This window comes from Dama dama, chromosome 25 (assembly GCF_033118175.1).
Source record: "Dama dama isolate Ldn47 chromosome 25, ASM3311817v1, whole genome shotgun sequence".
In the NCBI taxonomy this organism is placed as follows: domain Eukaryota; kingdom Metazoa; phylum Chordata; class Mammalia; order Artiodactyla; family Cervidae; genus Dama; species Dama dama.
The window spans coordinates 14,537,950-14,561,954 of record NC_083705.1 but is presented as its reverse complement, the minus strand read 5'-3'; the positions used below and the strand labels follow the sequence as shown (position 1 = coordinate 14,561,954).

Sequence of the window (24,005 nt, the reverse complement as noted above, 5' to 3'; positions counted from 1 at the left end):
TTGTGACCAACTTTTTGCGACCCTGTGGACTGCAGCACCCCGGGCTTCCCTGTCCTTCACCATCTCCTGGAGTTTGCTCACATTCATGTCCATTGCATCACTGATGCTATTCACATCTCATCCTCTGTCACCTCCTTTTCCTTTTGCCTTCAGTTTTTCCCAACATTAGGGTCTTTTCCAAGGAGTCGGCTCTTTGCATCAGGTGGTCAAGTATTGGAGCTTCAGCTTCAGCATCAGTCCTTCCAGTGAATGTTCAGAGTTGAAAACTACCATATGACCCAATAATTCCACTAGCGGGCATATACCCTAAGGAAATTATAATTGAAAAAGACACATGTACCCCAATGTTCACTGAAGCACTATTTGTAATAGCTGGGACATGGAAGCAACCTAGACGTCCATTGACAGATGAATGGATAAAGAAGTTTTGGCACATAAGCACAATAGAATATTACTCAGCCATAAAAAGGAACACATTTGACTCAATTCTAATAATGTGAATGAACCTAGAGCCTATTATATACAGTGAAGTAAGTCATAAAAACAAATATCGTATATTAACATATATATATGTAATCTAGAAAGATGGTACTGATGAACCTATCTGCGGGCAGCAATGGAGATGCAGACAGAGAACTGATTTGTGGACACAGGGAGGGAAGGGAAGGGTGGGATGAATTGAGAGAGTAGTATGGAAATATATATATTACCATATGTAAAATTAGTTAGCCGGTGGAAATTTACTGTATCAACCTAGAGGGGTCAGATGGGGTAGGAGGTGGGAGGGAGGGGACATATGTATACCTATGGCTGATTCATGTTGATGTATGGCATAAACCAACACAGTATTGTAAAACAATTATTGCCCAATTAAAAATAAAGAATAATTTTTTTTTAAAAAGAATTAATTTAGTGACTTCAAAAAAGAAAGACCACTGAAAGACCACTGCATGTGCCTTTGGGCATAATGTAAAGCATGATCTATGGAGAAGAGACACCTGTGGTTTTCATTCAGCACCCATTTCTCTTTCTTCTGCTAAGTGAACCCCAGTTTTCCCCAGGCCTCCTTGACTCTCAGGTGTGATAAGTGAAGCTAATGTTCCTCCAGGGGAGGGAGACCAGTCAGGGTCCCTAAATAGTCCAGGGGATGTGATGTGTGAACGAAGCCAGGTAGTTCAAGTGTGGATGGAAGGGAAAGGATGGCTTTGGAAGATATCTTCAAGCAAATCTTGATAGGATTTGATGGCTGGTTGGAAAGAAGAATCGGTGGGATGGACACGAAGAAGCAGAAAGGGCTCCAAGCCATCAACTCTGCAAATGTCCATGGTGATGAAACGTCTCCTCTTACCTAATATCACAGCTACCCTAAGAGACATTAGGTTATTATCATTAACATTATTATCCTATTTTACAGGTGAGAAAACCGAAATGTACTGAAGTTTGAAAAGCTGGCAGCTAGCAAGTAGTGTTGCTAGAATTTAAACCCAAGTCCATCTGGCTGTAAAAATCAGATTTCTTGGCTACCACTGTATGTGTCACCATCTGAGCTGCCTTTTAGCAGGACAACCTCAGATCCACTCTCCCCAAACAGACAGAGAGACAGACCAGCTTTCCTCACCATCGTTCATCTTTGTTCTCTTATCTGTATCACCAGCTGTACTCTTCTCATCGCTGGTTCATTGGCTGGAGGGAGAAAAGGAGCAAGATAAAGCTCTTACCAAAATGTTCTTTACTTCCCCCCATTACTGTGATTGTGACCACCTTGAAGGGCATACCACCCCCTCACCCCAGTGCCCTCACCTCCGCCTGTGCCCCCCGGGCGCATCCTTCCACAGACACGGCTCACCTGCAGAGGCAGCTGACTTACTTAAATGAACAGCTGAGCAGTTTTACTGCCTTCTTAGAAAGGAAAGCGATTTTGTAGGGAACACAAATCTCCCCTCATCCTTGGGCAATAAGGGATGTAAACGTATCTCTGGCCACACCTTTTGACAAACAGGGAAGCTCTCTTCTTTCTACCCATCCATCCCTCTCCTCCACACAGGTCCCTCATGGATCACATTCTGTCTCCTTTCCTCCCTGTCTCCCACCAGCAGACACACACCACCCTGCCTCCCTTTTCAGCAGGAGACTCTGACTTCCCTTCTGTTCAGATATTCACGGGCCTCTCCGTGAAATGGGGATATGAAAACCAGAGGCGAGAGAGTAAATTATCATGGTCAGCAGTGATCAAAAATAAATGGGGCAAAACTGTCTCGTGGAGAACTGATGAAAACCAGCTGAGTCCGGGAAGACGGCTGGCTCCTCTTGTTCTCACAACAGATCAGGGGCTACATTGGGACTGCGCCCCTAGATGCACTGGGGTGACTGGTTCTCATGTGCCCACTGGATGGTCATCGTCACAGTGGCTATGAATTGCTTTAACAGACAGTAAGGGCACTTGAACCCTGAGCAGAGCCTAATGACCACATAGGGCATTACAGGTGATTTTTTAAAAATTTATTTTATTGATGTATGGTTGATTTATTCTATGGAAGTACAGTTGTTTTATGGTTGTGTTAATTTCTGCTATATAGCAAAGTGACTCAAGTACATATATATTAATGTTCTTTTTTTTTTTTTCATATTCTTTTCCATTATGGCTTGTCACAGGATATTGAATGTAGTTCTCTGTACTGTGCAGTAGGGCCTTATTGTTCATTCATTTTATATATAATAGTTTGCATCTGCTAATCCCAAGCTCCCAATCCTTCTCTCTCCCCATTCCCTCTCCCGTGTCAACCACAAGCCTGTTCTCTTCGTCCATTACAGTTTATTTTGACTGAATGAAGAAAGGAAAGACAGGAGAAGAGATGGAGAGGGAAGGAAAGAGGGAGGCAGGGGAGGAGAAAGAAAATGTGGAAAATAAAAGAGGAGTGAGGCTCCCTGCTCATCAGGCACAGAGCACATGCATCATTCTGCAGCCCCGGTGCCCTGGGAGGCAGCGGTCTTTACCTGCATCGTGCAGGCGGGCCAGGCTGCGCTCAGAGCTGAGGTCACCTTGTTTGAAAAGGTGGAGCCAAGCCTTCAACTCAGAACCAGGCGAAAGGCAAAGACATTCATTTCATTAGTGATGGGCGACAGTATGGCCAGAAAATAACCTCTTTTTTTCTGAATTTACTCCTGGAAATGACATAAATGTCAACTGGTTGCTTCAGACCTTTAAAGTTGAAGCTCAGATGACCCCAGCCCGACGGTGATAGTGGCCTCCACTGTGCCTTGGCTGTTGGGCCTCACAGACCTCCCCCTGTCGGGCACAGGCCCCAAGGAGCCCTGGAGGGTCCCCAGGGGCACAGACACAGTCCTCGTGTCTTCATCATCACTAAGTCATTTTGTGCTCTGGCTTCACGGCGGCTCAGTGGGGGCTCTGGTGTGGCTTAGGGACCCCATGCAAAGCAGGCGTCAGCTCCATCGCCAGCCCCTTGGTATGCAGTGCTCAGACCAAGGTGCCTGAGATGACATGCAGGACAATATTCAGAACAGGCTCAAGGGACCCTGGGCTCGGCGTGGAAAACCACTTCCTCATTCTCCTCCGGTCACAAACAACCCCAAATCTCTCTAAATTGACTCCTGGGAGGGGTCTGGCAGGGCCTTTCCCTAACAGGCCCAGACTTGTCTGAATTCCAGAGTGGGCTCAGCTGGAATCTTCACCCTCTGATTCAGTGTAGGAAACAATTTCCTACCTACTCTCTCCAGTAAGCTTGCAAATAATCCCGTGAATCTGGCAGGGAACTGAGTTCTTTCTCCTTTGCAAGTGGAGAGGCTGAAGCTCGGAAGGCCACGTGGGTGGAGGGGTCAGGGTCTGAACCCTGTCTTCTGAAAGCGTGGCGCCCCTCCTTTGCTGCAACCCCCTATCCCACTCCCAGGCCCCCTGCCATCCCCTCCTTGGAGGCTGGTGGACACGAGCGTGAGTCTGGAGTCAGGGAACCTGTCTTCCATCCCTGGCTCCTTAGTCAGTTCCTCAGCCTGGGTCTCTTTGTCTGAAAAACAAAGGTAGAGACCATGCTACCCCTTAAGGCTGCTCTGAGGATTAAATGGAAGAATTCCTACCAAGACCTGTGCCGAGCTCCTGACACGGAGACGCTGCTTGCCGGCCGTCGGCTGTCCACACAGATGCGCTGGAGACAATGACGTCCCGCCTGAAACATGCAGCTTTAAACAGCCGTTCACCCTCCATTGGAGGAAATGTTCCATGCATGACCTCAGTGGGACACGTTCGCTATAAAATGGGTATAAAAATACATCTTATTCCACAGGGTTCTTGTAAAGATTAAACAACAACAAATGTGATGACTTCTCTGGAAACTATGACGGGCAAATCAGTTCTTACTGTCATTACCGGCCTAGAGCCTTCTTTGCAAGGACTCTTAGGGAAGATTCTCCTAGGTTGGAAGAAGAAACAAGGGCAGGCCCTGTTGACTGAGGCCCCAGGGTGGGGCAAGCACGTTGGGAACACTGGTTCCTTCTCAGGTGCAACCTTTTTACAGATGGGGAAACTGAGGCTCAGAGAGGCCGCCCAAGCTGCCCAGGGTCCCAAGGCTTGCGAGTAGAGAACCAGGGGTTCAAACCCTGCTCCATCCACCTCTCCTAGGCATAAAGATCCTGGAGAAAGATCAACGGAGCCGCCTCTCATCCATCTCCATGGAGATTTTCACTGAAAACGGAGACTTGCTTTGGTAAGACGGGAAAGAAAGAAATGGTCCGGAGGAGGCCTTCCTAGAAAAATCCCCCAAATGAAGGGCCAGGCAGAGGCTCCTTGGCCGGGACTGGGCTGGTGAGTGGGCAGCGACAGGTTGGAGTCTGAGGCAACACAGGGTGAGTTATCACCCGGGGCTCAGAGGCTGCCAGCCCTCCCTCTCGTGCGCCCAGGCCAAGTGCAGAAACCAGATCCCAGATGTATCTGCCAAGAGGCCACGGCTTAGGCTGGCGGCCTCTTTGTCAGACAATGGCGCCCTCTGCTGGCAGCACAAAGGGACGCGGCTTCAAGGAGAGGCCTCCCCCCGCAGCTCTTGTTGATTTAGTCTCTGAGTCCTGCCACCCCATGGGCTGAAGCCCGCCAGGCTCCTCTGTCCACGGGGTTTCCCAGGCAAGAATACTTGAGTAGGTTGCCATTTGCCTCTCCAGGGGATCTTTCTGACCCAGGATCAAACTCTCGTCTCCTGCATTGCAGGCTGATTCATATACACATGGAACTTCTCTAGAGGCTCAGACAGTAAAAAATCTGCCTGCAATGCAAGAGACCTGGGTTCCATCCCTGGGTTGGGAAGACCTCCTGGAAGAGAAAGTGGCTACCCACTCCAGTATTCTTGCCTGGAGAATTCCATGGACAGAGGAGCCTTGTGGGCTACAGTCCATGGGGTAGCAAAGAGTCAGACACGACTGAAGCGGCTAACGCTCTCACTTTCATACACACACATATATATGGCCCTAAAAACATCTTCAGCTGTGTGGGATACAGATCTTGAAAGAAACAAGTGAGGCAGAGCTGGCAGAGACCAGAGCCCTGAAGACCCCAGAGTTCCAAGACTGGGCATTGGCCGTCTGGGCACCAGAAGTCAGGAAGAGCAGTGGCCACAGGGCCGGGAAGGCCCATTCCGCACTGGCCGCTTTCAGCAGTGGGGGCCCCTCTTGCTCAGCGGCAGAGCCTACTCCAAGCTCTGGTGGAGCCTTTGCCCAGCTCCCATCCGTGGAATTTCACATCTTCCCTGTGGCTCGAGGAACCCAGGTCTCACTCTGTCCCCCAAGTGGGTCCCCCAGAGCTGGATGGTATTAGCATAGGAGGACACAGCGTGGGGTCAGGTGAGACATCCCCATGTGGCTTCAGAAACCACTTCATCAAGGACAGGTATCCAGGGCGAGGTCTGCGGACCTGAAGGAAGCTTTATGGCCTGAAGAAAGACCTTCAGAGTTGGAAACTCTGGAAGGGAGTTAGAGGCACGCCTTCCCCAGTGATGTGAAGATGGTGGAACTGACTTCATGGATGTAAAGTGAGATTTATTTATCCATATTCTTTACCATTGAGCCACCAGGGAAGCCAAAGTCCTTTAATGCTGACAATAAATAAGGCATTTAATGTTAATAATAGAAACAATAACAGTGAGGATAACACACAGCAGTACCACAAAATGACCACAAAAAGGAGGCAGAGGAAGAATAGAGACTTTTATGGAGCTCTTAGAGCCAGGTTCTGAGCTAAGCATTTTACAGATCTAATCTCGTTTGATCTTAAGTACTAGTATTTTTTGTCAACTTGCAGAAAATTAAGTGTAATCCAGAGAGGTTAATGAACTTGCCCAAGGTAAAACTAGATATACCTGCCACTGCCCTACTCTGTCTAGCCTGGCCCAGTTCGTCTCCATCCCAGACAGAGCCCTGATCACACCGTCCAGTCCCGTCCCTTGTTTTCCCACGTGGCAGTATGATGGGTGAGCTCAGCGCAGCACCTCTGTAGGGACGTAAAAGCAAGGCCCCCTGTGCTACAGGGTTGCCAGACTTAGCAAATAAACACACAGGATACCCCGTTAAAACTGAATTTCAGGAAAATAACATATTTCAGTATAAGTAGATGAAAGTAGTATAAGTAGATGATAAGATGGATGAGATGGTTAGATAGCACCACTGATTCAATGGACATGAATGTGAGCAAACTCCAGGAGATAGTGAAGGAAGGGAAGAATGGTGTGCTGCAGTCCATGGGGTCGCAAAGAGTTAGACGGGACTTGGCAACTGAACAACAGCAATGAGTAGACTCCAAATGCTTGCATGGGGCATGGTTATAGCTGGGCTTCCCTGGTGGGTGGCTCGGATGGTAAGGAAACTGCCTGCAATGTGGGAGACCTGGGTTCAATCCCTGGGTTGGGAAGATCCCCTGAAGGAGGGCATGGCAACCCACTCCAGTATTCTTGCCTGGAGAATTCCCATGGACAGAGGAGCCTGGCAGGGACAGTCCATGGGGTTGCAAAGAGTCAGACACGATTGAGCAGCTAAGCACAGCACATAGTTATAGTTTAAAAAAATGCTGTTTATCTGCAATTCAAGCTTAGGGACTTCCCTGGTGGTCCAGTGGTTAAGATTCTGTGCTTCCAATGCAGGAGCACAGGTTCAATCCTTGGTCAGGGAACTAGAATCCTGTATGCTGTGTGGCATGGCAGAAAATAGTAATAGTATATTACTATTAGTAATATATATATATTACTAATATATAGTAATATATACTAATATATATATAGTAATATATTATATATATAAATGAAATTTTAAGCTTAAATAAGTGTCTTACATTTTATCTAACTCCTCTCCCCAGCTTCAAAAACCTAGACTGGAATCTCTGTCCCACCACTTTCTAGTTGTATAATCTTGGCAAATTATATAACCTCTGAGTTTTAGCTGCTGTACCATAGAAAATGTATCTGCTTCTTAGAGTCATCATGATGACCGTGATCGCCTCCTACTAGTCCTGATTCCCTGGACACATCAATAATCTCTCATAGCCTTGGGGCCCTCAGGAGCCAGGCTAGCCCAGGCTTGGTTAACCCAGCAGATCAACATCAGAGCCTGGTTGGCTTCTACATGATTCTTTCATACTTCTGCCTGAGGTTCACCTCTGCTTCCAATACCACGTCCCATCATAACACTAGGTCGAAAGACAGGAAAAGGAATTTCCATTCCAGCCAACTTTCAGATCTCATTGTCTGAAATTGAGCATCAGAGGCTGGAGAAAATGAATAGCTTGCATTTTCAGCCTTAGGAGTGGAAGACAGTCTCTACCTGCAAAGAAAAGGCAAGAAAAACAGTCTCTGGTAAAGAGCAAACACATTGTAGTCATTCTCTACCAAGCATTGTCCGAACAGGCCTAAAGATATTCATGCATCTAGCCCTCGTAAGATAAAATCGTTAAATTGTAAAATCGTTATCGCATTTTACAGATGGCAAAAGTGAGGTCCAGAGACGTGAAGGTGGCTCCTTGGACAGATGGGCAGATTAGCAAGCGGAAGGACGGTGCTCCGAGCCCAGGTAGGCAGCGTCCGCGTCTGTGAGCCTGGCCTCTCCGCCGTCTAGTCTGACTCACCTCTCTCCTGGTGCCACACAAGGCCCGGCACGGTGCGTCCCTAGCTGAGTCCCAGGGCTGGCTGCGCAGCGGTCACCGGGCGCACGTCAACAAGGACAGACTGCTGCCTCCTCTCCAGCCTCCCGGACCCCCTCGCCGTGTGTGACGGCTTCGCGAGGTCCTGTGCAAACACTTGGCCGGTGGAGGGCGTGGCTCTGCCCCGTGATCCGGGCGCTGTCCCTGCCTGCTCTGTTCCCATCAGGTACCGGAACGAGGACTGCTGGTGAGACAATGCAATAACCATCACGATTAGAATGCAAGAGATGCAAGGGCGTGGCCTGGAAAATGACAAATGTAATATATTAATTATTCTTAGACTTTGGCATGTTACATTTATTATTTTACTATTCATGTATTCGTATTTGTGTTTATTATGCATTAGCATGTATTATATTAATGTGTAGTTTTAATTATTATTGTTGGGGATTAAATTTATTAATGCTCACTGGATTGGAAATTAAAATGGGGAAATTTATAAAACACTTATTTTAACTCATTTGTAAGCCCAGTACATCTAACATATCATATTTTATTTTTAAAAAATGTATTTTTCAAAACAAAAAATTTAGTGGAAGAGTGGCATCAATTTTTGTGCAAATCTCTTTAGTGTCTGGCTTAATAGAGGAGACTTGGATTTTTGTATTTGCTCCACACTCAATCTGTTGAGATATATGGGTGAAGAATAGAAAGAAAATCTGGTCCCACATAAATATGTAGTTGGTAAAGGGAAGAGTACTTTAATAGCTTTTCTAGGTGATTGTGAATATTCTTCTTTGATATTATACCCCAAATTGACAAATGGCACTTTCTCAAAGGTTAGTGGCCATCTAGAATCTGAAACATATCATTTGTTATCATTTCAGAATCTCTTTCTCCTCTGGTTCATTACAATTCATTATTCTTTCTTAGATGGATCCTCACTCATGCAGAATTTCATAACATCCTGCATTCATTGTTTGGGAGTCATTAGTTCACTGAGTCATGCTGATCTATCAAATCTTGGCACGTTTCATTTTAAAATACCAAAAGATCACTTTCACTAATATCACCATATTTTTTTTCAGAAGAGTGTTTAATTATTGGAAAATTGTCAGGCTCACAGTGCTGGACATGGATTTTCCCAAATTCAGTTTTTCACTGGCAAGTTCAAATTTCATCATTGGCAAAAATTGTCATTTCCCCCCTCCCCCCCTTGAAGTGATAAGCTCACATTATTTATTTTCAAGAAAATGTCTATCAAATACTTCCGTAAGTATGGATAGTTTGTCAGTTGTGCTTTCAGGAAGATGTGGCTAGTTTAGCTCAAAAAAATTAGCAAAGTGCTTTCCTTCAAGGCAACTGTCATACTTGAGTCTACAAAAAAGTGCCTTATGCATACTTCTTATTTTGTCATACAGAATAGTAAAAAGTTGTGTATGCAAGGGTTGAGATTTAATAAAATTGACGATTTATACAGCTTCCTCCAGACATTTGTCAGTCACTGGCTTTTCCTTCCTTTTCTCTTCTCCTTTTTCCTTCCTTCCTTCCTCCCTCCCTCCCTCCCTCCCTTCCTCCCTCTTTCTTGCCCTAAGTGCCTGGTGGGAGAGAACACTGTGACGCTGTCCACACTTCGGGCCGCTCCTTTCGATTTTTCACGAAAGGTCCATGAGTTATATCTCTATTGCCTTTGCACCCTCGGTACAAATATCAACACTGTGAAACATGTAAACAATGCCTTGGTATTCTCATGGAAAGAGTTTTAATCTTGCAGCCCACCCCGGAAGGAAGTTGGGGTGCCCCCTTGTCTGCAGACCACACCTTCAGAACTGCTCGTGGTGGTAGCCCGTGCAGGAGGTGACGTGGCCTGCCCAGCAGAAGGGCAGAAAGAGAGACAGGATGGAGACCGGACCGGAGCTAGGGATGGTGAGGTGTGTGAGTGGAGGAGAGGGAGCGGATGAATCAGGGATGGCACACTGGATCTGACTGGGGGCAGGGAGGCTGGCCCTGGGAATGCTGGCAAAAGGCCAGGCTATAACAAGATGGGGCAGATAATGACTTCATGGTTGGTTACAGTGGGGTGTCTCTGAGACACCTCTGGGGAGGCAGTTGGAGACTGGCGCTGGCTTTCAGAACTGTATGTGCAGAGGGTATGCGTTGGTTCCTAAGAACACTGAGATTTTCCCAAGAAGGAAAACCTATTTGTCTTCTTATTGAGTGTTGAACAAGATTAAATGGCTTTAAGTCAAGGCATGAAATAGTGTGGTTGGTGTTCACTTCTTATCCACAGGCAAAATGCCTAGAGCTGTGCAATCAAAGTGTTAGTACTAGTGATGGTTGATGGTCCCTGGGCGCTCCCTCGGAAGCTTGCTGTGGCCCCAGTGGGGCACTGCTCGCCAGCACCCTAAGTCCGTCTTGTGGGGAGCAGTCAGAAAGGTGGCGGGCGTGGAGAGGGCATCACGGTGCCAGGTGAACTCTCGGTGAGCCACGCAAGCTTTGTTTGAATGTGGTCCATTCATCATCTGCTCCATGACAGGCACCCCGGAAATGACGGGGGGATGAATGGGCAGGTGATTGGGGAACCGGACTCAGGTCTGAGCTGCACAAACCCACGGAGAAACACAGGAGCAGCAAAGAAGGAGGGGGGACTGGATGAATCATTTCAAATGGCACGCAGAGAAGGCTGCAGTTTGGGGGGAACATCCCCGCCAACCAGGTTACTACACACGTTCTCCTCCTCTCTCCAGCTGCTTTTTTGGAGAGCAGCCACATTGCGTGAAGAGCCAAACCAGCAGCCAAAACACGCGACTTGTCCAGGCTGAAGAAGTCAGGAGGGTTCATTTAGTTAATAAATATGTGTGTGTGTTTGAGTCCCACCAGCTTCTCCAAACTGTTTGCGCTCATGGTCACATCTGTACCACGTCCCCTTGCCTCAGGTCTCAGTCCTTTGTCCAAAGCGCTGCGGCTGGTGGGGTGGGCAGAAGGCACCCTATCGGGTCTCCAGGAGCCTGGTGTGACTCTGAACTCACACCTGTCCGCTGCCTGCCCAGCGCAATACCCTCCTGTAAGGCCTTGTCTTTATACGCAGGCAGCCCATAGGTTATTTGTCTGTCTTTCTTTGACCCAATTGGAAAAATAAATAAAAGGGAAATTACACAAACATCTTCCCCATCAGTAGAAGAATGCTCAAATAATTACTTTCCCATCATTCAATGGAAAGCTATGACACTGGTAAAATGAATGCGTCTGATCAAGCTTCAGGTTTGGAATGCTCTCCAAGATACATTGCTCAGTGGAAACAAAGAAAATACACAGTGTGATATCACTGCCATTTAAAAATAGATATGCATACGTATTTGTTCCTTTATACATGGGTGTGTACATATTTGTGTGTGTGTGTGTGTGTGTGTGTACATATGCACATATGAGGCTTTCCAGGTGGCACTGGTGGATTCTTTACCACTAGTCAATGCAGGAAACATAAGAGACTCGGGTTCAATCCCTAGGTTGAGAAAATCCCCTGGAGGAGGGAATGGTGACCCACCTTCTCCAGGATTCTTGCCTGGAGAATCCTACGGACAGAGGAGCCTGGTGGGCTACAGTTCACAGGGCCGCAGCGAGTCAGACATGACTGAGTGACTTAGCATGCGTGTACGTGTGTGTGTGTGTGTGTGTGTGTGTGTATAAAATGGAAGAATGCAGTGGAAACCAAGGACACTGGTTTTCTGAGCAAAGGGACTAAAGGATGGAAGGGAAAATTAATGTTTATTGTAAACCTTTGTGTTCTATCTTAATGTGTGGATATTGGTTAAATAATACATGGCAACATTTATTTAGCACTCATTATGCGCCAGGCATGGTCCTAAGTGCTGTGCATGTATTATCTTCCCTACAGGGTTGTTTCTGGGAGACAGCTGCCCAGCCAGGGGCTACATTGCCCAGCCTGCTTTTACATCCAGCGGCGGCCACGTGACTTGTTCTTACCAGTGAAATGTGAGCAGAAGTGAGGTGACATGACTAGGGTGGAACTTTTAAAAACAAGAAGCACAGTCCTGGTACCCTCTTCCAGCTCCACCACCAGACGCAGAGGGTTTGGGGCTCTGGGGGAGGGCAGAGCCGTAAGATAAAGGCGCCTAGCCTCCTGAGTTACCTTGTAGACAAGTCTCTCACCAACTGGGATTGTCCACATCGGACAGCGACTTAGAAATTCTAAGACATTAATTCTGTAGATGGAGACATAGAATTCGAGGGTTTATTTCTTTTTGCAGCTACTGTTGCTCTAACTTGTCTAAAAGGATTGGATTAGCTGTCAGAGGCAGAGTGAACTAGTTAGGAGCAGCAGTGTGTGTGGGGGAAGCCCAGCTAAAAAATTCTCTGAGTGTGAATGGTGGGGTCAGATTTGGAGAGAAGTAGATAGGACCTAGGAGGAGGCATGGCAGCCCACTCAGGGTTCTGGCCTGGAGAAGGCCCACGGACAGAGCAGCCTGGCAGGCCACAGTCTATGGGGTCGCAAAGAGTCGGACACAACTGAGCGACTGTCACAGCCCAGGGCAGACGGGATCTAGACCTCAGGAGGCAGAGGGTGAACGGAGTCGGGAGGGAGGGCGTGGAGGAGACGGGAGCGCAGAGGAAGGTGTCCATCTCTTCCCTTCCCAGCCGCGTGGGCAGCGATGCTGGTGCCCGGGGAGCACCGGGGAGCACCGGTGTCTCCACTAGGATCCAGAGAGCCTGGACCGCTCCCTCAGTATGAATTTCTGTCACTTGAGGACTTCTCAGAATTATATCCAATGAAATAAGTAGTACTTACTGAATATCATTAACGTTCACTTTTCCCCATTTGCCTTCAAAATGTCATTCTACAGTTGGTTTATTAGAAAAGTGAAAGTGAAAGTCACTCAGTCGTGTCCAACTCTTTACGACCCCATGGACTATACAGTCCATGGAATTCTCCAGACCAGAATACTGGGGTGGATAGCCTTTCCTTTCTCCAGGGGATCTTCCCAACCCAGGGATTGAACCCAGGTCTCCCACATTGCGGGCAGATTCTTGACCAGCTGAGCCACAAGGGAAGCCGCGTATCTAAATACAGGATCCAACACTGCATGTTTTGATATCTCTTAATTGTCTTTTAGTGAGGCTCCCCCTCTGACCTGTCTGCCATTCATTTCTTGAAGAAACGGGGTCATTTTTCCAGTAGCATTTCTCACATTTTGATCTTGGCAGATTGACTGATGATGCTGATAAGTTCCCCTCCCCCACACGTATCTCTGAAACTCAGTATAAGAGGCTTGGCGTTCCAGGTGAGTGATTTTTGCAAGGAAACCTTAAGGTAGAGCTGTGAACCTCTCACAGTCTGTGTGTCCTCTTGAGTATTTCCTTGTGTCTGGATGGTCGCACTTCAGTAATGTCAAATCGCCCAGGAAGTTAAGGCGATGGCCACCAGATCACCCCACCCGGTGTAAATCGCCACACTGATTTGTCCCTTGAGAGTTTTAGCAGAAATTAGTAACCGTTGCCGAGATGGAGTGTTTTATTTGTAAAAGAATTGAGTTTCTAACTCTATCATTGCTCCTGTATTTGTTAGCTTAGAGTCTTCCCCAAAGAAGAATATTCCATCAACCATCTGCTTATCCTGAAATATGGTCTATAAAGGCAAGGCAAGATAAACGTTTTATTCTTTCTCAGTATTTATCAATTTTCAGAATAATAAACTGGTATCCTAGCAACCTCCAAAAGTAAGTAGTATCATTATGAACTCAGAGATTCTATAGATTTGCTGTGTTTCAATCCAGTGCAGTTATTATTCTTTCTGATGCTAAAATTATCCCATCCTTAAGCCGAGGGAGGAGTCCTTCAAATCGGCTCTTTGATAGCTTCTTACTTTTAGGCGTGACAGGACGTGCCAGATTCTTCTTATACACTTCCTGCTTCAGATCTGAACGCACACACACACACACACATCATCCTGAGCCAAGCCTTTTCCACACAATACTTTAGAGATAACGAAACAGGAACTTGGGGAAGTACCATGACTTGTCCAAGGTCACACAACCAGTGAGGGGCTGATGGGGTCTGAAGCCACAGCTCTCACTCCCCAACCCCTGCCACTGTTGAAAAAACAAAAAAGGAAAATTATTCATGACACTTGTGGAAATGAGCAAGGAAGATGTTATTCAAAGGGGGGCGTTCTCATGGTTAGGGGGGACACTGTCCTGGGGTCTTGTAGCCAAGGAGAGAGATTGGGCTCGACTCCAAGCATATCGTGGGCAGGTGAAAACCTATAGCCAAGGGGCAGAGGGGGTCAGTGCCTGGAAAATTGCCAGGAGGAAACTTCAGGGCAAGGAGGATTTAGGGTGTTATTAAATGAATGCTTGTTAACAGTGGAACCAGGTGCTAGAACACTGCTGTTCCCTTCTGCAGGGGATCTTTCCAATCCAGGGATCGAACCCAGGACTCCCTCATTGCAGGCTGATTTTTTTTACCGTCTGAGCCACCAGGGAAGCCCTGGTTTATCCCTTACAGGTCCCGAGGGACATTCACAATACCCCTCAAGAGGCCCCTCGTGGAGGTCAGGGCAGAGTGCAGACGGAGAGAGCACTTGCATTAATGGGGGTCGTTGAGTGGGGTTCGGGGGCTGAGGCCAAATCAGCCCCTTTAAACCAAAAGAGTGAGGTGCTGGTAAGCCCTGCAGGGGTCGTATCTGAGGGGCACCTAAGACACAGGTGCTGGGAGGCACAGGAGACGGCTGATCCAGAAGGAAGGCTGGTGGGCAGTCACAGCAGGATTTCCGTTTGCTGGTGACTCTGGAGTCTCGGGCACATGTTCCACGTCTACCTGGTTGCCCGGAGCTGGCTCAGAGGAGGAGGCATCTTCCCTCTGGACACAGAGGGCTCCGGCTGTGCCCTCAGAACTGATGTACGGGGACGGCCAACTGCGGAAGGACAGATATGGGCGTCAAGAACAGTCAGGTGCAGCCAGATTTCAGGGGTGAGAGAGAAAAGAAATCTATCAGGCCCGTCGATGTGCGAAGCTCTGAGTCAAGGCTTAATTTCTGGTTTATAGGTGAGAAAACAGACGCCCAGGGAGGTGGTGACTTGCCCAAGGAAACTCAGCTCACAGGCCACAGTCAGGTTGTGGACCTTGCTCTGTCTGATGCCTGAGATCTAGCTGTTCCGCTGATCACAGCTACCTCCTGGCTGGGGAGGGCTGCCTCTGACTGAGGAGTCAGAAAGCCACCCTCAACCTCCACTCCCCAAGCCTGCGAGGCCCAGGGGAAGCCTGGCCTCCTCTTATTAACCTGAACTAGGGTTTGGGAAACAGCAATATCCCCAGTTATGCTCTCCTTTAAAGGTATTGATGAGCTCATTGTCTTTTCTCTGCATCCCCACTGACCTATTTAGAAGTAAACTGGAAAAAAATAAAATTACTTAGATCAAAGACAATTTATAAAATACTTAGCAACCAAGTGAATACAAAAGGTACAGCACCTATATGAATGAAGCTGTACAGTCTTAATGAAGACACAAAATATGTCTTAGTGAGCAGAAAGAAAAAAAAAAAAATCAGGTACCTGAATAGAAAAATGAATTACCATAAATTCTTACCATTTCAGTTAGGATCTCAATAGGTTTTGAAGAGGACAAAGTTATTTTCAAGTTCTTATGAAAGAAAAAAATGTCAAGAAAAGGCAAAATATTCTTGAAAAGGGAAAATACTTCCAGAAACAAACAAACAAACAAGCTAATTTAAGAGACAGCAGAAGTACAGGAGGGCAATGACCAGCGAGAAGGTAAATGATACAGGACAGAGGGTTAGAAACGCACCAAGTTCTCAGGGAAATTTGATATTTAAAATGGTGGCCTCTCATTTTCAACGAGGAATATATGGTACTTGACATCTGGTGGAAAGCAGTATCTGGGCCACATTGATCATACATTTAAAATAAAAGATTCAGGCAAATTAATAATCTAAATTCAAAAAACAAAATGAAAATAATAGAAGACTTGTTAGGAAATATCTTTGAATGGAGATGATCTAAGACAAGTCAGGAGAATATACACACTACTGTATATACAATAATCAACAAGGATCTACTGTATAGCATAGGGAGCTGTATTCAATATCTTATAATAACCTGCGATGGAAAAGAATTGTAAAAAAGAATCTGAACCACTTAGCTGTACATCTAAAACTAACACACTATAAATCAACTATATTTCAATAAAAATTTAAAAAATAAAAATAAAACAAGTCAGGAAACCAGGTGCTTTAACAGGTAGGAAAAACAGAGATGACTGCACAATATACTTAAATTTTTGAAAAGCAAAAGATACCATAACCAAAATCAAAATGTTTGGGGAAAACATTACATATGTGACAGAGAGTCCATTTTTCCCAGTATATGAAGGACTCCTACAAATTGATAAATGAGAGGCAAGCAATGAATCTAAAATTAAACAAGAAGTATGAAAAAGCAAATCTTTTTGTAATTAGGGAAGTGCAAAATAAAATGAAATATTGTTTCTATCCATTATATTTGCAACATTCAAAAGAATGGTCAATCTGATTCTGATGTGGAGATTAAGTAAGTAAATGTTAGTGGTTTAGTTATGTATGATTCTTTGCAACCCCATGAACTGTCCCTCCAGGTTCCTCTGTCCATGGAATTCTCCAGACAAGAATACTAGAGTGGGTTGCCATTCCTTCTCCAGGGGATTTTCCAGACCCAGGATTCGAACCCTGGTCTCCTGCATTACAGGCAGGTTCTTTACCTTCTGAGCCACCAGGGAAGCTCTGATGTGGGGAACGGTCCTCCTCTAACGATGGTGTGGGAGTGCTGATGGCTGCAATCATTTTACAAGGAATTCTAGGGGAAAAAAATATTGTAGGTTCATAAAAACTTATCTTTTGGCCCAGGAATACTACTCTTGAAAAAACTACCCACCAGATATTAAAACACACACATGAATATGCACTGAATGTGGAGACAGGCGAGGAGGACGCCACCTGGGATTTTCCGGGACTGGTGTGGGGGATGGGGGTGAGAGTGGGAATAAATTGAGGTAATCTCTCCAGGGGACCACTGTGCGCCGTTACCCAGCAGAAGACCTAGGGAGATGGCCAAGAGCCTTAGGTAAAAATAACAAGTCGAAGAGAAATGTATGAGGCACCATCTTATTTGTGGTCAAACAAAAAGCCCCCAAAGACATGAATGAATACATGAGCACAGAGGAATACTGTATTTCAGAAGCAGAGCCCCAAGCCTGCTCAGCCCTGAGGTTTCCATACCCCTAAGCACAAGGGACGCCTCCGAGCGGTTCCCACACAGGGAGCACAAGCTCCCACAAGCTGGGAGCATCTGCTCCGTAGAAATTGGCAAATGCTGCATAGATTCCGGTTTTATGCCCTGGAAGCCAGTAGTTAACTGTGACCAGCACATTGCTGCCACAAGGGGCCAAAAAGGGGAACAGGCGCTGTCTGCAGAAGCTCCCAAAGACCTACTTACTCCTCACACTAGGAAATACACAAATACAGATTAATTTTTATAGCACACAGGGGACCAATCCCCGCTCCATCCAAGGAACACCGTTCTTTGAGGAGTCGTCTGTGGTCTGTGTCGCCTGGGCCACTGCACCAAGGGCTATGCTGCATCTTGGCCACTTGAGGGCAGTATAGCCACAGCCAAGTCCCCGCACAGCCTGGGTGACGTTCCCAGCTTCTGCCGGAAGCCGGCTTCTGAGCTCCTCCCGGCCCTGGGACCCTCCCCTGTAAGGGGAGGAGCGGAGAAGGAGGGAGAAGACTCACCCTTAGTTTACTTAAACCCAAAGAAGGTTGATTTCAGAGGTGTGGATAACAGTAACGGCCTTTCAGCCTGTGCGCTTGTGGGCTTGGTCACCCAGTCGTGTATGGCTCTTGCAACCCCATAGACTGTAGCCTGCCAGGCTCCTCCATCCGTGGGATTCTCCAGGCAAAAATACCAGAGTGGGTTGTCCTTTCCTTTGCCACGGGATCTTCCCGACCCAGGAATCGAACCCGGGTCTCCTACATTGCAGGCTGACTCTTTACTAACTGAGCTACGACGGAAGCCCGCTAAAATGAAAACCACTCAATCATGTCCGACCCTTTGCGACTCCACAGACTATACAGACCACGGAATTCTCTAGGCCAGAATACTGGAGCAGGTAGCCGTTCCCTTCGCCAGGGGATCTTCCCAACCCAGGGATCGAACTTAGGTCTCCCGCATTGCAGGCGGATTCTTTGCCAGCTGAGCCACCTGGGAAGCCCGCCGCTCAGCCTGTTACCATGTAAACCACGTGGTTCCCCTTGCGGTGTGGGAGCCATTGCAAGATCATGAGCCTCAGTTTCTCCATCTGGAACCACAGAGGATCCACAGACGTCAGTATTGACGTCAGGGGGCTTTGTGATGATTAAATAATATGCTGAATCAAGAGTTTACAATGGTGCCTGGAACGTGGCAAGCTCCCACCTACTATCATTATTACGGCTTACGTAGGGCACTGACCCTCTCGCCTTGTTCTCCAGCCTCTGAGGGGAGCACTATTATTTTATACAGTAAAACACTGACTGACGTAGAAAAGAAGTGACTGGCCCAGGCTGCATAGAGAGTGGGGTCTGGTCACAGGGACTTGGTCCAGTCTGCATGACATCTCAAAGCGCTCCGCCCCGCCTGGCACAGCGGGGACGATGGAGAGAGAAGAGAGTCTGCAGGCTGCCCTGGGGCCTGAGCCACTCTGTGCCCCAGCCCCACCAGGGCGGGCCACTTGGGACTCCACGTTCCCCTCTCTGAGCGTGACTCCTTCCTTGTAAACTGAGGCTTGTAACCACAGGGTCGGTGTGGGATCCAGAGACAGGGCCATGGAACTCTTCATAACAAGCTGCCCCTTCAGTTCTTCATTCAACTTGCATGCGCTCCAAATGCACACAAGGCCCCGTGAGGGTGTGGGGTGAACCCCCTGATTTTGCCATAATGGACTTCTGATCTGGGGAGGGAAGATTGATTGAGCCCGTTTCCTCCTCTGGGCATGAGTATTGTTATTTGGCAGGGTCAGGCATTTAGTGGGTGGGCAAGGTACCCTTCTCCTTTCGACCTCCCCACCAAATGCTCAAACACATGTTGTTACTGATCAGTCACTCACTCATGACCAATTCTTTGCAACCCCATGGACTGTAGCACACCAGGCTTCCCTGTCCTTTACTATCTTCTGGAGTTTGCTAAAATTCATGTCCAATGAGTCAGTGATGCCATCTAAATATCTCATCCTCTGCCATCCCCTTCTCCTATTGCATTCAATTTTTGTTAGCACCAAAGTCTTTTCCAATGACTTGGCTCTTCACATTGGGTGGCCAAAGTATTGGACCTGTAGCAACAGTCCTTCCAATGAATATTCAGGCCTGATCTCCTTTAGGATTGACTGGTTTGATCTCCTTGCAGTCCAAGGGACTCTCAAGAGTCTTCCCCAGCACCAAAATTTGAAAACATCGATTCTTTGGTGCTCAGCCTTCTTTATGGCCCAACTCTCACATCCATACATGACTACTGGAAAAAGAATCAATATGACTATATGGACCTTTGTTGGCAAAGTGATGTCTCTGCTTTTTAATATATTATTTAGGTTTGTCATAGATTTCTTTCCAAGGAACAAACATTTTTAAATTTCATGGCTGCAGTCATTGTCCACAGTGATTTTGGAGCCCAAGAAAATAAAATCTGTCACTACTTCCACTTTTCCCCCTTTTATTTGCCATGAAGTGATGGGAACAGATGCCATGATCTTAGTTTTTTGAATGTTGAGTTTCAAGCCAGCTTTTTCACTCTCCTCTTTTCACCCTCATCAAGAGTCTCTTTAGTTCTTTTTCACTTTCTGCCATAAGGGTGGTGTCCTCTGCATATCTGAGTTTATTGATATTTCTCCCAGCAAACTTATTCCAGCTTGTGATTCATCCAACCCAGCATTTTGCATGATGTACGCTGCACATAAATTAAATAGGCAGGGTGGCAATACACAGCCTTGACATACTCCTTTCCCAATTTGGAACCAGTCCATTGTTCTGTGTCCGGTTCTAACTGTTGTTCTTGATGAGCATACAGGTTTCTCAGCAGACAGGTGGTGGTGATACTCCCATTTCTTTAAGAATTTTCCACAGTTTACTGTGATCTATACAGTCAAAGGCTTTAGCATAATCAATGAAGCAGAAGTAGATGTTTTTTTGGAACTCCCTTGCTTTCTCCATGATCCAACGGATGTTGGCAATTTGATCTTTGGTTTCTTTGCCTCTTCAAAACCCAGGTTGTACATCTGGAAGTTCTTGGTTCACGAATGCTCAGACGCATATATGGATGCATGTGTTCCCATGTACACGTGCAGATGCACACAGGAGATGCTGAGTCTTCATTTGTGGGGCAGTGCCTTTCCCTGTTACCGAGTAACACACGGGGCTGCCTGGCAACCGGGAACAGCTCAGCGTGCCAAGCACAGTCCGAGGCCCAATGCCCGAGGCTCTCAGGGGCACGGAGAGGAGGGCCGGTCTGGGTCTGTCGAACCTTACCCGGACTTTGGAGGCGCTGGTGCGTGAGCCAAAGCCTGAGTGTCCCATGCCGCCCACCCAGAGAGGCCAGCTCAGAGGGTCACAGGCAGGTGGCCACATCCCGTTTCCAAGCCGGGCTTTCTGGTCCACAAGCCCGGGCAGGAGCAGCCTGATGGGCTCCCTCTGCAGGGAGGGCACCGCGCGGGTCTGGGCGAGGAAGCGCTGCGGGGAGTCCACGCTGATGTCCCGCAGCCGCTCCTCAGGCCTCAGCGCGCGGCCTCCCTCGAAGCTGAGGACCGCTTCTGCCCTGCAGGGTCACATCACAAATGAGTGTCACGGACCTTCTCCCCGGTCCCTCCCCATCAGGGACGCTGCTCCGAGGACTGACAAGGACAGAGACGCGCTGACTGGCCGCACAAAGATGCGGCTAGCCCTCACTCCCGTTCTTTCAGGTGCTGGAGCCCAAACCTTGCCTCAGCCCCGACTTGCTCTCCGGCTCCCCATCCAGTCCATCACAAATGCAGGTGCTCAGACCCTGGCTGGACTCCTGCTCATCCTGCACTGCAGACAACCGCCCGGTGCAAGCCTGGATCATTTCAGCTACTTCCAGCTTCCTGGGGACCAAGGGGTCCCCGCATGGAGCTCCCCAGTGGCGGCCATCTCACTCAGAATAAAACTCAAAGTGCTTCCTTGGCCTGCCCACCTGCCCCCATAGCTCCCCCAACTCTCCCCTCCCCCTGCCTCAGGCACTAACCTCTCATCCACTCCTCAGACACTGCACCTTCTCTTCCCTCTGCCTAGCATGCCCTTCCCCAGAGAGCTACTTCCGGTTTCTGCTGACCCCTGGACAGACCTGCCTCTTGTTCCCACATGACAAGGATATATTCCTCTTCACCTCCTGGAGAGCTGCCATCCCCTTCCGTCTTGTCCTTTTGGCTTTCACTGCCAGTTCACACTTTGTATACTCACTGCGCCCCTTTCGCATGTGCAGACTCTGCAAAGGAAGGGAGCAGTTCTGCACTCAACCCCCAGCTGGTAGTCCTCAGCCGTGGCAATGAGCAGGCACCCAACAAATAAATCCTGAACAAATGACTGAAGAGCAAATGGAGGGAGGGCTGAATAAGTGAGTGAGTGAGCGAGTGAGTCTGGTGTACGCTCCAAGGGGTTGGTTCAGAATGAAAGGAGATGGCAAATGTTCTTCTGCACTAGCTTCCTCTCTGCACCACAGTTCCTCCAAAATCCCACACAACTGTCCTCATGGGCACACGCAGAATTCTTGCTCCTGAATTCATTCCCAAAACACTGATGCCTGGAGTTGAGTCAAAGAACTTGGGACCTAGAAGAATCCAATTGACTGCCCAGAAATGGTGCTCCAGGTTAGTTCTGTCACCTCCAAAGACAGCGTGGTCCAGGGGAAAAAAGACTCTGCAGGGACAATCCTGGAATCAAACTCTGAGCCTTCTTTCTCCAATCTATAGGACCCTGGGTATGGTCATGCACTGGCCTGTGCCTCAGTTTCCCCGTGTATAGTGGGTGCCATGCTCCCGCACACAGATGGAGTGCTGTGACAAGTAGGCAGGGACAGGGCCCTTGGGGAGCCACATGGCAGATGCTGGATGCACAGAGCACCCAGCACGTGGGGACACACAGCAAATCCCAGTAACCTTTCCCCACTGCCGACCCACGACCCCAGCACCCTTGTCTCCTATTCCTCTGTGGAGCTAGGGACAGCAGGAGAATAAAACAACTTACCCAAGTCCATATATGGAGAGAGTTCTCTGCAGCTGAAGCTGGGAGACTCTCAAACCCTTGATTCCCAGCCTAGGACTCACCCACTGCCACCCACGAAAAGTGTTCATTTAAAAGACTGCCTGGAAACACAGCTCCCTGGGGTAGCACTGGGGGTGATGTTGAAGAAAGGAGCTCAAGTGAGCTCCACACTCGATGAAATCTCCTGAGCTGGGATGGTGTTTACTGAGAGCCTCCGATGTGCCAAGCCCTTTGGTATAAATGCCTTCATTTGATTTAATCCTTACACAGCCCTGGGTGGCAGGGCATCATTCTACCCATTTCACAGAGGGGAAAGCTGAGGCTCCAAGAGAGGCAGCCACCTGCCCAAAGTCCCAAGCAGCTTACAAATACTGGAACTTGGATTCAAACCCAGCTGTCTAAACCCCAGCTTTCCCCACTGCGCTCGTCTACCTTTCTGAGTCCCCGGAAAGCCTCCCCTCTCCAGCCACATCCACCAGGGCTGTGACCCTGCTTTCTCCACAGCAGGGACCTCCAGCCTAGACCCCTGCAGAGCCTGAGCAGGTAAGGTGGTGAGCGAGGTGGGCAGGGTGGGGAACCTCACTGCTAAAACCCTGCTAGACATGGGCTCCCATCCCTCCTTCAGAATGCGGGGCAAGAAACCTCGTTCAAGAGGAAATGGAAACCCAATTCTCATGGGAAATTGCCTTTAGAACGCCACTCACAGCTGCAGGTTGTGTGGGCCTCATCTGTAAGCCAGCATCACTGCGTCACGTAGAGTCCAGTGAGAGGGGGAGAGCAAGAGGACGAGCTGTCCACACGGACAAACTGTCTCCTTTTGTTCTTTTCCCTGTCCTTCCTTCCGTTCTTTCCTTCATCCTTCCCTCCCTCCCTCCCTTTTCCTTCTTTCTTTCTCGCTGTTATGGGGTGAGTCATGTACCCCAAAATGTATACATGGAAGCCCTAAGCCTCAGTCCCTCAAAATGGTACTTGATTCCTTAAAGTGGTGATTAAGTAAAAAATTAAGTAAAAGGCCATGCAGGTGGGCCTTAATCCAACATGTGTGACCTCGTGGGAAGAGGAGATTCAGACACAGCCCCATGGAGGGAAGGTCACGTGGAGACATAGGGAGAAAATGCTCACCTGCAAGGCATGCTGCGAGGCCCCAGAGGGGACCAAGCCCGCTGGCGCCGTGAGCTTGAAGCTCCCAGCTCCAGACCTGTGAGGGAACACATTTCTGTGGTTTAACCACACAGTCTGTGGTACTCGTTATGGCAGCCCTGGCGAACTGATTCAAACTGATTCCTTCTCACTCTCTCTCTCCCTCTCTCTTCCTTCTGTATCCGGTAGAACAGAAAAGGATCACATCACAGAAGGAAGCAGAGCTCGCAGGATGAATAGGTGACCCATCTGCGCCAGGAAGAAGGTAATCTGAATCTACATTCACACCGTTCCCAGAGACCAAAGAGAAGGACACGCCTCTCAGGAATTCCCGCACTTCCTCTCAGGGACCTTATGGAATTTTCTTAGGAACAATGCTTGGGGGATGTACAGTGAGACCTTGAGGGCTTGTCACTCCAGCAACAAG

General features: G+C 48.0%; 1 long non-coding RNA gene across 1 annotated transcript; it reads right to left on the bottom strand.

The window, feature by feature from the left end:
* Positions 1-1,256: 1,256 nt before the first annotated feature.
* On the bottom strand, positions 1,257-4,170 carry LOC133046569 (uncharacterized). The gene is made up of 3 exons (XR_009690534.1): positions 4,090-4,170; positions 1,619-1,683; positions 1,257-1,365 (listed from the first exon to the last, which is right to left on the bottom strand). It is a non-coding gene; the product is annotated as an uncharacterized LOC133046569 (long non-coding RNA).
* Positions 4,171-24,005: the final 19,835 nt, after the last annotated feature.